Source organism: Onychomys torridus, chromosome 9 (assembly GCF_903995425.1).
Source record: "Onychomys torridus chromosome 9, mOncTor1.1, whole genome shotgun sequence".
NCBI lineage: Eukaryota > Metazoa > Chordata > Mammalia > Rodentia > Cricetidae > Onychomys > Onychomys torridus.
Window position 1 is genome coordinate 5,417,902 of NC_050451.1, and position 12,580 is coordinate 5,430,481.

Genomic DNA, 12,580 nt, shown 5'->3' on the forward strand with positions numbered 1-12,580 from the left:
GGTTCCTGAAATCTTGGTCCCTAACAAGACTGCAACCCACAACTCCAGAGAGGCTAGCTAACAGGGAAAGACCCTAGGAGGGACACATGGATGACCCTGTGAAGGAGAAGTAGATGAGATCTACATGAGTGGACTGGGTGTGTGGAGGGGTGGCAGAGGATGAGGAGTGGGGGATGAGAACATGGGGAAATGGGGGGGTCAAGCTGGAACAGGAACAGAGTGGAAGGGCAGGGAAGAAGATACCATGATAGATGAGGACATCATGGAAATAGGAAGAGGCAGGGTGCTGGGGAGGCTCTCAGGAATCCACAAGGTTGACACCACCTTGGTCTGATGACAGTGGTCCAGAGGGTGCCTGGACCAGTCTACTCTGGTGACCAGCCTAGCAAATAACCTAGCTGTCATCATAGAGCCTTTGTCCAGTGACAGATGGAGATCCACTGCCATGCATCAGGCTGAGCTCCGGGAATCCAATTGATGAGAGAGAGAGAAGAGATACTGCAGACCAGGGATGTCAAGATCATGATTGGAAGATGTGCAGAGATGACCGGCCACACTAGTGGAAGCCCATGGACTGTGGACTGGTGGCTGTGAAGCCCCTATGGGACTGGACTAGGCCCTCTGGATATGGAAGATGGTTGTTTGGCTTGAACTGTTTGGGGGGCACCCAGGCAGGGGGATCTGGATCTGTCCCTGCTCTATGGGCAGGTTTCTGGAATCCGGTGCCTGTGGTGCGACACCTTGAACAGCCTTGGTGCAGTGTAGGAAGTGGTGCACCTACCTAGACTCAGTGTGCTGGGCTCTGCTGACTCCTCATGGGAGACCTTGATTTGGGGGATGTGGGAATGTGGGGTGGCTTGCAAAAGAGGGCTGGGAGTGGGAGGAGGGGGAATCTGTGGATAATATGTGGAGTGAGTAGAAAATTTCTTAACAATGAAAAAAAAAGATTATAAGTTTCTCTGATAGTCAAAGAGGCAGGATTTGGAGACAGCAGCAATAGGAAACAAATCATAATCCAGAGTTCAGTCATGTTACAGAGCTCACCACTGACACTAACATGATAAGTGTGGGTACTGCAGTGTGTGTCACCAAGAATAATGACAATAGACAATGTGCCTGGTGCTGCTTTAGAAGCTTTCAACATCCATGTCTCTGAAAATGGGATGCAGCCTTCCCCAAATCATCAGGTAGAATGGACGCCTCCATTTCTCTAAAACATTAGCTCTGGCATCCTGTTGATGTCTCAGGCTTGTATTTGGGACCTGGTCTCTGTAATCAGGGGTAGGGCTTCTTGTGGGAACTCTTCCATCAAAACACTGCAGGATGATCAAAGGTGCTTTCAGCCATATCCACTCCACAGGTCCATCCTGCATCCTCCAGAAGGGGCTTCAGTAGTCAAATTTACCAACTTTTCCTTTATGGCTTGGGCTTATTGTCAGTCATTATTTTAAATACTATTTCATTTTCTGACATAAATCCTTTTAAATTATTCTTAATATAATTGAAATTTTACTTTGGACATAGAATCCCATTCATCAAGAATCATTTTTTTTTTTTTTTTTTGCAGTAAGCAGAGGCTTATGTTTTTCCCTTTATGGCTTGCTATGGATGACTAATCTTGGCTATCTACTTGAAACATAGTTGAGGAGCTTACACCATCGGACTGGCTTGCAGACAAGCTTCTTTGGCATTTTCTTTTTCTTTTCTTTTCTTTTTTTTTTTTTTTTGAGCTGAGGATGAAACCCAGGGCCTTGCACTTGCTAGGCAAGCACTCTACCACTGAGCTAAATCCCCAACCCTGGCATTTTCTTGATTGCTATTTGATTTTGGAAGGCTCAATCCTCCAGGTAGGGCTATCACCAGACAAGTGAGCCTAGGCCATAGAGGAAAGTTAGCTGAGCAGAGCAATGAGCAAAGTTCCTCTGTGGTTTCAACCTTCTGCCTTGAGATCCTGCCTTGGCTTCCTTTGATGATGAACTGTAACCTGTGAGGTGTTGTGGGAATTCAGCCCTTGGAATTCTGGAATGCCTTTGCCTTCTTTGTTACCTAAAGAATGGCCTATTATACTTATTGACTTAAAAGCCTGCTTCTTCACTATACCTCTACAAGAAAAGGACAGGGAAGTTTGCCTTCAGGGTGTGTACTTGCAACAATTCTCAGCCTGTTACAAGATATCAATGAAGGTTCTCCCACGGGAATGTTAAATAGTCCCACCGTGTGCCAATATTTTGTTCAAAAAACTATTGAAAATAATTCATTTACAGTTTCCACAATCTATAAAATACCATTATATGGACAATATATTTTCCTTTGGAGAAATGAAAATAAATGTATTTGTTATATACACAGGGTTTCTCTGTGTAGCTTTGGAGCCTGTCCTGGAACTCACTTTGTAGACCAGTCTGGCCTCGAACTCACAGAGATCCGCCTGGCTCTGGCTCCCAAGTGCTGGGACTAAAGGCCACCACCAGGCGCCCTGCTCATTTTCATAAATAATGTTATTCTAAGACAACTTCTGATGGACTACAATTAGCTTCATATTAATTATTAACCTTAATTTAATGCTAATGTTTAAATTTAAATAAATGAATTTACTTCTTCTGAAGTTTACCCTTGATAATGGATGGAGACAGTCAATGAAGCTAACCACCTCTTTGAGTTACACTAATTTTGCTTTAAAGAACACTATTTTACATAATAACATAATGAAATAAGGTTCAACAAAAATTTTAAACTTAATCTTATTTCCCAGGTAGTTTCTTTTATATATGACAGGGAAGCAGCACCCATGATATCTCAAAATCTGGGTGAGAAAATTAACCTTTTCTAGAAACAAATCACTTGAAAGGTTATCCAATCCTAAGCAGTCAGGCCATAAATGTAATTATCAAATAAAAATTATACATGCTATAAATATATATATATTGCAATTATGCAATACAGAAAATGTTTATCAAGTATAATAATGTAAAACTATAAGAAAAATTTCTCTATGATTAATGTGCCTTAGCCAATGCTTTAGAATGGTAATTTTCACTTTAGATTTTTGACATTACTGCAGAAGACATTTGTCAAAGAATAGATGATATTACAGTTGTTACATCTGAAAAATGATTGCTACCAATATCACACAGGTAGACACCAAGAATACCACTAAATATTCCAACAGCCCCTAACCCACATATCCAAAAAGGACTTGATAAGTCCTAATGGTAATAGTGGCGAGGTGGAAAATAACTACAGGGAATAAATTTAATCTATTTAATCATTGTAATCTATTTGCTACATAAATGTCTGTCTCTGATCTTCTATGTAGACTTTTGGATGACATAAGAAATTGAAAATTCTCTATAAACACCATCTATACAAGAATAATAAACCAATGTAAATGAAGTAGCAAGAATAACATTACTTATAAGACAAATTATTATATTAAATCACTAACATAGATGCAGTTTTCAGGAACATTTAAAACAGATTGAGAATCTTAACAATACTTGATGTGTGTTCTCCCTCAGGAAGAATGGCAGGAGCAATTAGCTCCAAGATTAGTGTTGTGGTTCCACAGTATTAGCATTTGTGTCAATCTCTGGCTTCGTATGTGCAAGATTCCTAGTGCACATAGAGCAAGATTTATTGGCGGGTGAAAGCAACAATGGAAAACACAAACGTGTGGCTAGTGATGGTCCTGGTACCTGTAACAACCATTCTCCCCTGTGAAGAAAAGTATTGTCCAGGAACACTTCTCCAATTCTGCTAATATGGTAATGGACAGAAGATTTAGACGCAAGTGGCTCCATACCCCCAACAAGGGTGCAGGTGCTTTGTTATGAGAAGTCCTTGTAACTGCAGGTGGAGAATATATTCAAAATTCACAAGACTAAGTATGAAATACATTTAAATATTTAAACCTTTAATTGACACATGGCATTTGTTCTTCATCAATATTAAAGGCTTATAATGTTTTTACATTTGAGGATATTCTATATATCAAAAAGATAAAATATGTCATGTGTTCATATTGATACTTGGAGTTCAAAGTCAGGTCTTTGAATCTTAAATTCCTGGTTCTCAGGGACACAGATGATAATAGGATCACAATATTGATATTTTTAGTTCTTAGGTCTAACATATGCATATAGTAGCAGAGACAATGCAAATTTAAAAAAAAATCTGTGTGGTACACCTAATGAAAATAGTATTGTGTTACAAAATGGTGTAAGATCATGAATGTGGAAATAAGTTAGTATACACACCAATGTCTTTGATTCATCCTTGATTAAATTAAATGCTTTGTGAATTGAAAGGGTGGTACTGCCATTCAGCCTTTATCTAGATGGGAAGGAAGATCTTGAGTAAGTATTTACAGTGCCATTTGCAACACAATAGAAGTTGAATCCATTATTCTGAATCTTGTCAGGTTTTGCATCTAAGCCAGCAAGAAAGAAAACAAGTCTGTTTACTAAGGGTGAGCAGAAAGCTTCCTCTAATATGTCAAATTGTCATTAATATTTTCATGACTACTCAAGAATGGATATTTGATAATAGCTTTTGGAATGAGTGCTATAGGGAAGTGAGTTTGATCATAGAAAGCTGTAAACTATGTTTGCCATCTGAGGCTGTTCTTGCCATGGATGTATTTTGCCTAGGTATCTGACTGCCTCTGATCTCACTGACCTAGTACTTTCAAATAAAGTTAAAAGATGACTTCAATATGTACTCATAACAAATACTTAACTCTATCTTGTCTTTCCTAAGAACTACAAATGTAGTACACTACAAAATGTACACTACAAAAATGTACATTAGCTTTCAGATAGCAGATGCTACCACTGTGTGTAAACTTTATATTAGCTATTAAGCATCTCTATAAAGACTGTAAAGTGATACCCTGGTTTTCTATAGCAAATTACCTGACTTGACTTCTGTCTAAAATATTTTACCTTATGTTATAATACTGTTATGCAAATCTAGAAAGCTGGTTTAGGCAATGGTTTTCAATTTGTGGGCCATAGACCCTCCGGGAAGGTGGAAGGAAACTTTCACGGAAGTCGAGTATTAGATATCCTGCATATCAGATATTTATATTACGATAACAGCATCAAAATTACAGTTATAAAGTAGTAACAAAATAATTTATGGCTGGGGGTTTACCATGACATGAGGAACTCTATTAAAGGGTTGCAGTGTTAGTAAGGTTGAGAATCACTGGCTTAAGGAGAGAAGGGTTTATCCTGCTGTGCACTTCAGGTGAGTTCAATCCATGGTTGCTCAAGACCATTAACTTGGGCAGAACACCACAGTAGGAATATATGGTAAATGGGAGCTGTTTATCTCATGGCTGCCAGGAAGCAGAGACACAGAGACAGGATGGGACCAAACAGGACAATATATGACCTGAGTACTTCCCTCCCCCAAGAGCTACTTCCTCCAGCTAGGCACTGCTTCCCAGCATCTCAGGAACCTCTCCACAGGGTCAGCTCACACTTGGAACAGCTGTCCTCCAGCTGCTGGTGTTACCTCGGGAGACTGGGGACTCTTAGGATGGGCTTCACTAGGAGAATTAGGTCCCTACCGCTGTGCCTCGGAGCAGTAAAAGCCTAGCCTAGGCCTACTTCTGCCTCTCTCCTTGAACCTACAGGCTGCCATGGAAACAGCCTCCACCTCCTGCCACCAGGACTGAGCTTCCCCACCTGCCTTCTCTGCTGTGATAGAGTGAGCCCTAATAAAGTGCTGTGGATATCGCTCTGTGTAAATAAAATTCTGATTGGCCAGTGGCCAGGCAGGAAGTATAGGCGGGACAAGAGAGAAGAGAATTCTGGGAAGTAGAAGGCTGGAGAGAGGCACCGCCAGCTGCCGCCATGAGAAGCAACGTGTAAAGACACTGGTAAGCCACAAGCCATGTGGCAAAGTATAGACTAACAGAAATGGGTTAATTTAAGATAAAAGAAGCAGATAACAAGCAGCCTGCCACGGTCATACAGTTTGTAAGCAATGTAAGTTTCTGTGTGCTTTCTTGGTTGGGTCTGAGCGACTGTGGGACTGGCGGGTGAGAGAGATTTGTCCTGACTGGGCCAGGCAGGAAAACTCCAACTACAAATGGCGCCCAACGTGGGGCAAGAGGTTCCACCTAAAACCTAAAAAAAAAGATTCTAAGACAGAGCTAAAAACAGCTTCCTAATTGTCTCTCTCAAGTTAGCGGCAGCCTGCCGTTTTGAGCTTTTATGGCGGGTTCCTGGTATGTGCGTCTGACCTGCAGTGTGGCGGGAATGAGGAGTCTACAAGCGGCACTTTACTCTGCTGCGTGGTAGATTTAGCCTTTGCTAGTTTAAAAAAAAGAAAAAAAGTTTCTGGGCTATGCGCTGCTTTGATAGAACTGCTTCTGATAGTTGATGGTACACATGGCTCCAGACCCAGAGCTGGCGGTAAACTGTACCACCGCCATGTTGGGAAACTGAGGTGGGTGGAGCCAACAGCCACAGTGGCATTTCAGTCTTACAAAGATGTATATTACACAGAGAATCTGGTTTGTCTTGTCTTTGGGATTTTTAACCACAAAAAAGGATTTGATCATAAAAGCTGTTGAGTTAAACAAAAATGTAAATTTTAAAGGTACCTTGACTTTGAAATTTGGATATAAGGATATGTTGCTTTGGAAAGGAGTCTCTGCTTTTGTTTCCACAGAAAGCCAGAGGCTGTGGATTTGTTCCAGATTAAGATATATCAGCTTTGATCAGCCAAGACCACCTAAAAGGTCTCCGATGACACCATGGCCCAGATGATCTGACATCCAAAATGGTTTCAAGGCAACTGACTCAGAGGTTCACCCTAATGGACTACTCCATAATCCTAAAATTTTCTTTGTATCCCCATAAGATACAGCGCCCCCCTCCAGCAGGAAGTAGTAAGAAAAACAACGCCCACATTCCCAAAATTATCAAACTGGCTTTGGAGATGAAATTGGCTCACTCCTTCTCTAAACCCAGACATATTGCTAAAAAAAAAGGTTAAGAGATTCTTGTGTCCCAAATCAAAAGAGCCCTCTGGTGTGGGACAGAAAAAAAACAATATTTTTCTTTAAATCAGGTTGATTATAAATATGATCTCTTTCTAAAGAAGAAAAGGGGATATGATACAGATATAATAGGATGAAAGGGTAGATTAAGGAACTTATTTCTAAAGAGCAACAACTTGTTTAAAATGTTTTACATTGGTATAGATTTTAGTCTATTGATACAAAGTTAAAGTTAATTTTGTTATACTATGTATATATTTCTACTCGTGTTTAAGGTATTGTGTTTGTATAGCTCATTTAAAATTGTAATGGATAATTAAAAATAGATTAATAATTAATCATCTGTGATAATCATACTCATAGCCATGTTAGTTAAGTCTTCTAGGTATACATAGAGATATTTCAGATAGATAGGTAATCTTCAAATACTTCAAAGACCTACAGAATATGGCATTTAAAATACTTTTAAAATTTAGACTTTCTGGACAGTGAGACATGTCTGCTCCTGGCAGCCCCGATTTACTTCAGAGACAAGGATGGGCATTGAAGACACTTCATATCTTATCTTCACCTTGGCAAAAATAGCCATTTGGTTAAGAAACTGTTCTTGCCTGGACTGCTTGATCAACTGGACATGCAGGACCCATAGAAAGGTGACCACTAAACTTTGTTTGACAAAATGGTCCTTCAGGTTCCTGCTTCACAGAGGAAACTGCCAGACATTCTACAGGACACTGAGAGAAGTGACCGAGAGACTCTAGCCCTGTGGGCTAAAGAGAAATGCCCCAACTTTACAAAGGAACATTAGGTGACTGTCCAGGCTGCCAGCTGTCTCTGTCTACTCTTGCAAGACTCCCAAAAAATGCTTGCATCCTTCTTCCGGTTCTCAGGTAATATTATATCCTTCTGAGGTCTTTGATGTGGTTGAAGACTAGATAGTTATAATTTTCTCAGTTATGATAAAAGATAAGTTAGATATAAAACCTTGGACTCACAAATATAAGATAGATAGGATACCTTCTTTCATATTGTAACTGTAATTCTTGCTTGATAATTGTTTTGTTATATGTAATTTTACTATGTAAAAGTTAAAACCTTCCTAAAAAAAAAAAAAGAAAAGGGGAAGTGCTGTGGATATCGCTCTGTGTAAATAAAATTCTGATTGGCCAGTGGCCAGGCAGGAAGTATAGGCGGGACAAGAGAGAAGAGAATTCTGGGAAGTAGAAGGCTGGAGAGAGACACCGCTAGCTGCCGCCATGAGAAGCAACGTGTAAAGACACTGGTAAGCCCCAAGCCATGTGGCAAAGTATAGACTAACAGAAATGGGTTAATTTAAGATAAAAGAAGCAGATAACAAGCAGCCTGCCACGGTCATACAGTTTGTAAGCAATGTAAGTTTCTGTGTGCTTTCTTGGTTGGGTCTGAGCGACTGTGGGACTGGCGGGTGAGAGAGATTTGTCCTGACTGGGCCAGGCAGGAAAACTCCAACTACAATAAAGCCTCCCTCCCCAATTGGTTCTGTCAGGTGTGTGGTGACAGCTGTACAAAACAAGGAACTAATGTAGTAATTGACCTCATTACCCTGAAAGCTCCAGCCTCAGACTGCTTCACAGGTAACACCTAAACTCTATTCATCTGTAGAGAAGAGAGAACGCCCTTTTAAAATGAGACACGATCTGCTATGGACTCATTATGTAGACCAGGCAGGACTCAACATTACAGTCATCTGCTTGTATCTGCCTCCTGTGTGCTGGGGTTACAGGCTTGATCCATTGTGCTCAACTCAGCGCTGCATTGTCAATGAAAGCTGTTCCCCAACAGGAAAGAAAACAAACAGTACCTCAATTCTGTTTTCTTGTTTTTCAAGACAGGGTTTCTCTATGTAACCCTGGCTGTCCTAGAACTCACTATGTAGACCAGGCTGGCCTAGGACTAAAAGATCTTCCTGCCTCTACCTCCTAAGTACTGTGATTAAAGGGGTGTGCCACCACGCCTGGCTCTGCATCAACTCTCTTTGAGCCTAGGTTAACCTTGTTTACAAAATTAAGAAAACCAAATAAAGGGCCGCATCCAGTCCCGTGGAGGCTCCACAGGCATTGGTCTAAACTTCATGAGTTCCCACTAGTTTGGTTTGGTTGTCTCTGTAGGTTTCCCCATCATGATCTTGATGTCCCTTGCTCATAGAATCCCTCTTCTCTCTCTTCAACTGGACTCCTGGAGTTCAGCCTGGTGTTTGGTTGTGGATCTCTGCATCTGCTTCCATCAGTTATTGGAAAAAGGCTCTATGATGACAGTTAGGGTATTCATCAATCTGATTACTGGGGTAAGCCAGCTGAGGCACCCTCTCCACTACTGCTAGTAGTCTACGCTTGCTGGGGTCATACTTGTGGATCCATGGGAAGTTCCCTAGCATCCTGTTTCTCCCTATCCCCATGATATCTCCCTCTATCATGGTATCTCTCCCACTCTGTCCCTGTTCCATCTTGACCATCCCATTCCCTTATGTTCTCATTCCCCCATGCCCAGTTCACTCATGGTTCCCCCTTCCCAGGGCCATCTATGCATTATTCTTTGGGCCCTCCTTGCTCTCTACATAATTGAGACAGTTGTGTAGTTTGGTCTGCTTAAGGAGTCCCCTGCCAGTAGGATCAGGATCCATCCCTGGTGCATGAGGTGACATTTTGGAGCCCACTACCTATGGTGGGATGCCTTGAACAGCCTTTAGGCAGGGGGAGGGGCTTGGACCTGCCTCTACTGAATGTACTAGGTTCTGCTGACTCCCCATGGGAGGCCTTCCCTTCTTCATCTTCTTGTAGGAGGAAATGGGGGGGGGGGGGAGGCTGGAGGGGAAGGAAGAGGGAAGAGAGGGGGATCTGTGATTGGTATGTAAAATGAATTTTAAAATTCCTAAAAAATTTAAGGTGGGGTGCAAATGAGGAGTCCAAATTCAACCTCTGGTCACAACATTCACATGCACACAGTGGAGAAGAGATGGAGCCTGTATTAGTTATTTTCACATTTCTGTGATCACAATACTTGACAAAAATTACTTAAGGGAGAAGAGATTTATTCTGAGCCATGATTTCAGTCCACCATGTCAGGGAAGGCATGGATGGCAGAGCAGCTCAGTTCACAGCAGCTGGAGGGCCTAGCGGTTCACATCATAGCAAACCGGGAAAGCAGAGAGCAAGTGAGGTAACCTTCAAAGGCTCACGCCTAGAGACTCACTCCCACCAGCAAGACCTTGCCTCCTAAAGGTACTACAACCCCCGCCCCATGCACCACCACCACCACCGCCATGTGGCACCAACAGCTGGGGGACAAACATTCTAAACACAAGCCCCATGGAAATATTTCTGATGCAAACAGAGCCTGAAGAAGGGGTTGGAGGCAGATGGTTTATTTGGAGGGTGACGCCAGGAAGCAAGAATGAGACAATATGAAGAGTGGGACAGGGAAGAGACAAAGGCCAATGCAAGGGTGTCCTGAACATTGTGCTTTGAATCTGCATATCCTAAGACGTTCACAGATGTGTGCCAGAACTAACCAACCAATGAGAAGCAGGCTGGGATACTTCCCACCCAGCTCTCACCTCTTATTGGCTGAAGGTTACTCCTGAGGCCAGTATACCTTACAGACTGTACTTGCAAGGAAAGCCAGGCTCCAGAAACTTCCAAGAAGGCTTTTTGGAAGTGGAGAAGTAGAGGCTTAGTTCTGACCTGGACCTCATATCTGATGAGTCTGGGCCCCCAGGGAAGTGTCCCTCAGAGCAGATGCTGAAATGAGGAGGATCAGGACAGAAATATCACCTGCAGTAGGAACCACCAGCTGAAGCTCTCTCTGGGCCACAGCCGTGGTTGTCTTGTGGCTCCCAGAGAGCACTTCTTCACCTACCTCTTTCTGTGTAGTAAACCAGCACTGAGCACCTTCCCTGGGGCCTACACTCACCAGCCAGTACCACCAGGAACACAGTCAATCAAAGTTGGGTTTGTCGGTACTTGTCGAAATGAGGAAGACCACATACCATAGGGTACCATGAGTTCTCAGAGAAAGGTGTCAAGAAGGGCTTCTCAGGTCATTTGAATTAGGTGACTTAAGAAAGAGTAAAGATAGTCTTCCTCTGGATCCCATACTGGGAGATGGGAGAATTCTGTGACAGGACATCCTAATTATCTTAGTCTAGGAGGCTGTGTAGTTCTGAGTCTCCTCAGCAAATGTCTCAAGTGTGTCCAGGAAGATGAGATGCTTCCACTCCACCTCCTAACCCCCACTCTGAGCATTCTGAAGACTTATAGTGTTTTTTACTAGGATTTCTTATTTACATGTTCCTTGTTTTAAACTCTTAACAAGGAATAATTTGTAAAGTGGTTTCATAGTCAAATACAAAATCAGGGGTAATTTAATTGGTGTGAAGTAGAGGGTGACAGGCATCCTTGAACCAGCGAAAAATCCTAGCCACACCTGTAGAAGTTGTTGCTTTCGTAAGCTATGTAATTAGCAACCAGAGCATGTGCTGGAAAATGGAATTGTCTGCTTAAATAGAAGACAAGGGCCAGAAGCCACCCAGCTTGAGACCCTCCTTGTGCACATTAGTCCAGCCTGAGTGATCCCAGCTGATCTTCATAAAGGTCTATTGAGGGTCTACATGTAAAGTGTGTGGCTGACTGAGGCCACGTGATTGTTCCACATGCAAAGCAGGTGTGATCATTTAAAAACACAACTAGGTCCTGTTTACCTTGTGATTATAAATTATATTCTTTTCTAACCCACTGCTTCTCTGGCTGGGCATCAGGACCACTGAGGACATTTCGAACAAATCCTGATGTTTAAGCCGCACTCAGATTTAACCAGACTCTGAGACGGCGTTCTCACAGCAACCCCGGGGATTACTCATTCACAACAAAGCTTGAAAGACAGTCCTCAAAGTACGGGAGTCAATCAGCTGAAGGTCTTGTTGCAGTCCAGGATGTGAGCCCCACCCCAGACTCAGTGGTCTTTGTGAGAGCTGCAGTTCTGTTTATTGTTAGGATGTGGTTCATGGCGAAACAATGGTGCATTCCCTCTGAAGTTACAATAGCATTACATCCTTGCACAAAAGACAGACACTCGAACCCAGTGTTTGTCATTAGCTCTTTCAATCACTTCACAAGGCCACACTGAAAACTGTTTGAAGGTTTGAATAAGAGTATCTTCTATACGCTAATGTATTTGTTTTTGTTTATTTTATATATGTTTTGTTTGTTTGTTTTCAAGACAGGATTTCTCTGTGTGGCCTTGGCTATCGTAGAACTTTCTTTGTAGATCAGGCTGGCCTCAAACACAGAGATCGGCCAACATCCATGTCGGGTGGCTCACAACTACCTATGACTCCCGCTCCAGGAGATCCGGTGCGTCTAGCCTTCCTGGGCAACTGTACTCATATGCACATATCCCCACACAAATGCACACATACACATAATTAAAAATAAAACAATAAATCTTTAAAAAGAGCTTCAGGATTAGGGTGGATGATGCTGTTTTCAGAAAATGAATTCGTTTTAAGATACTGAAATGAGGCAACTGAGA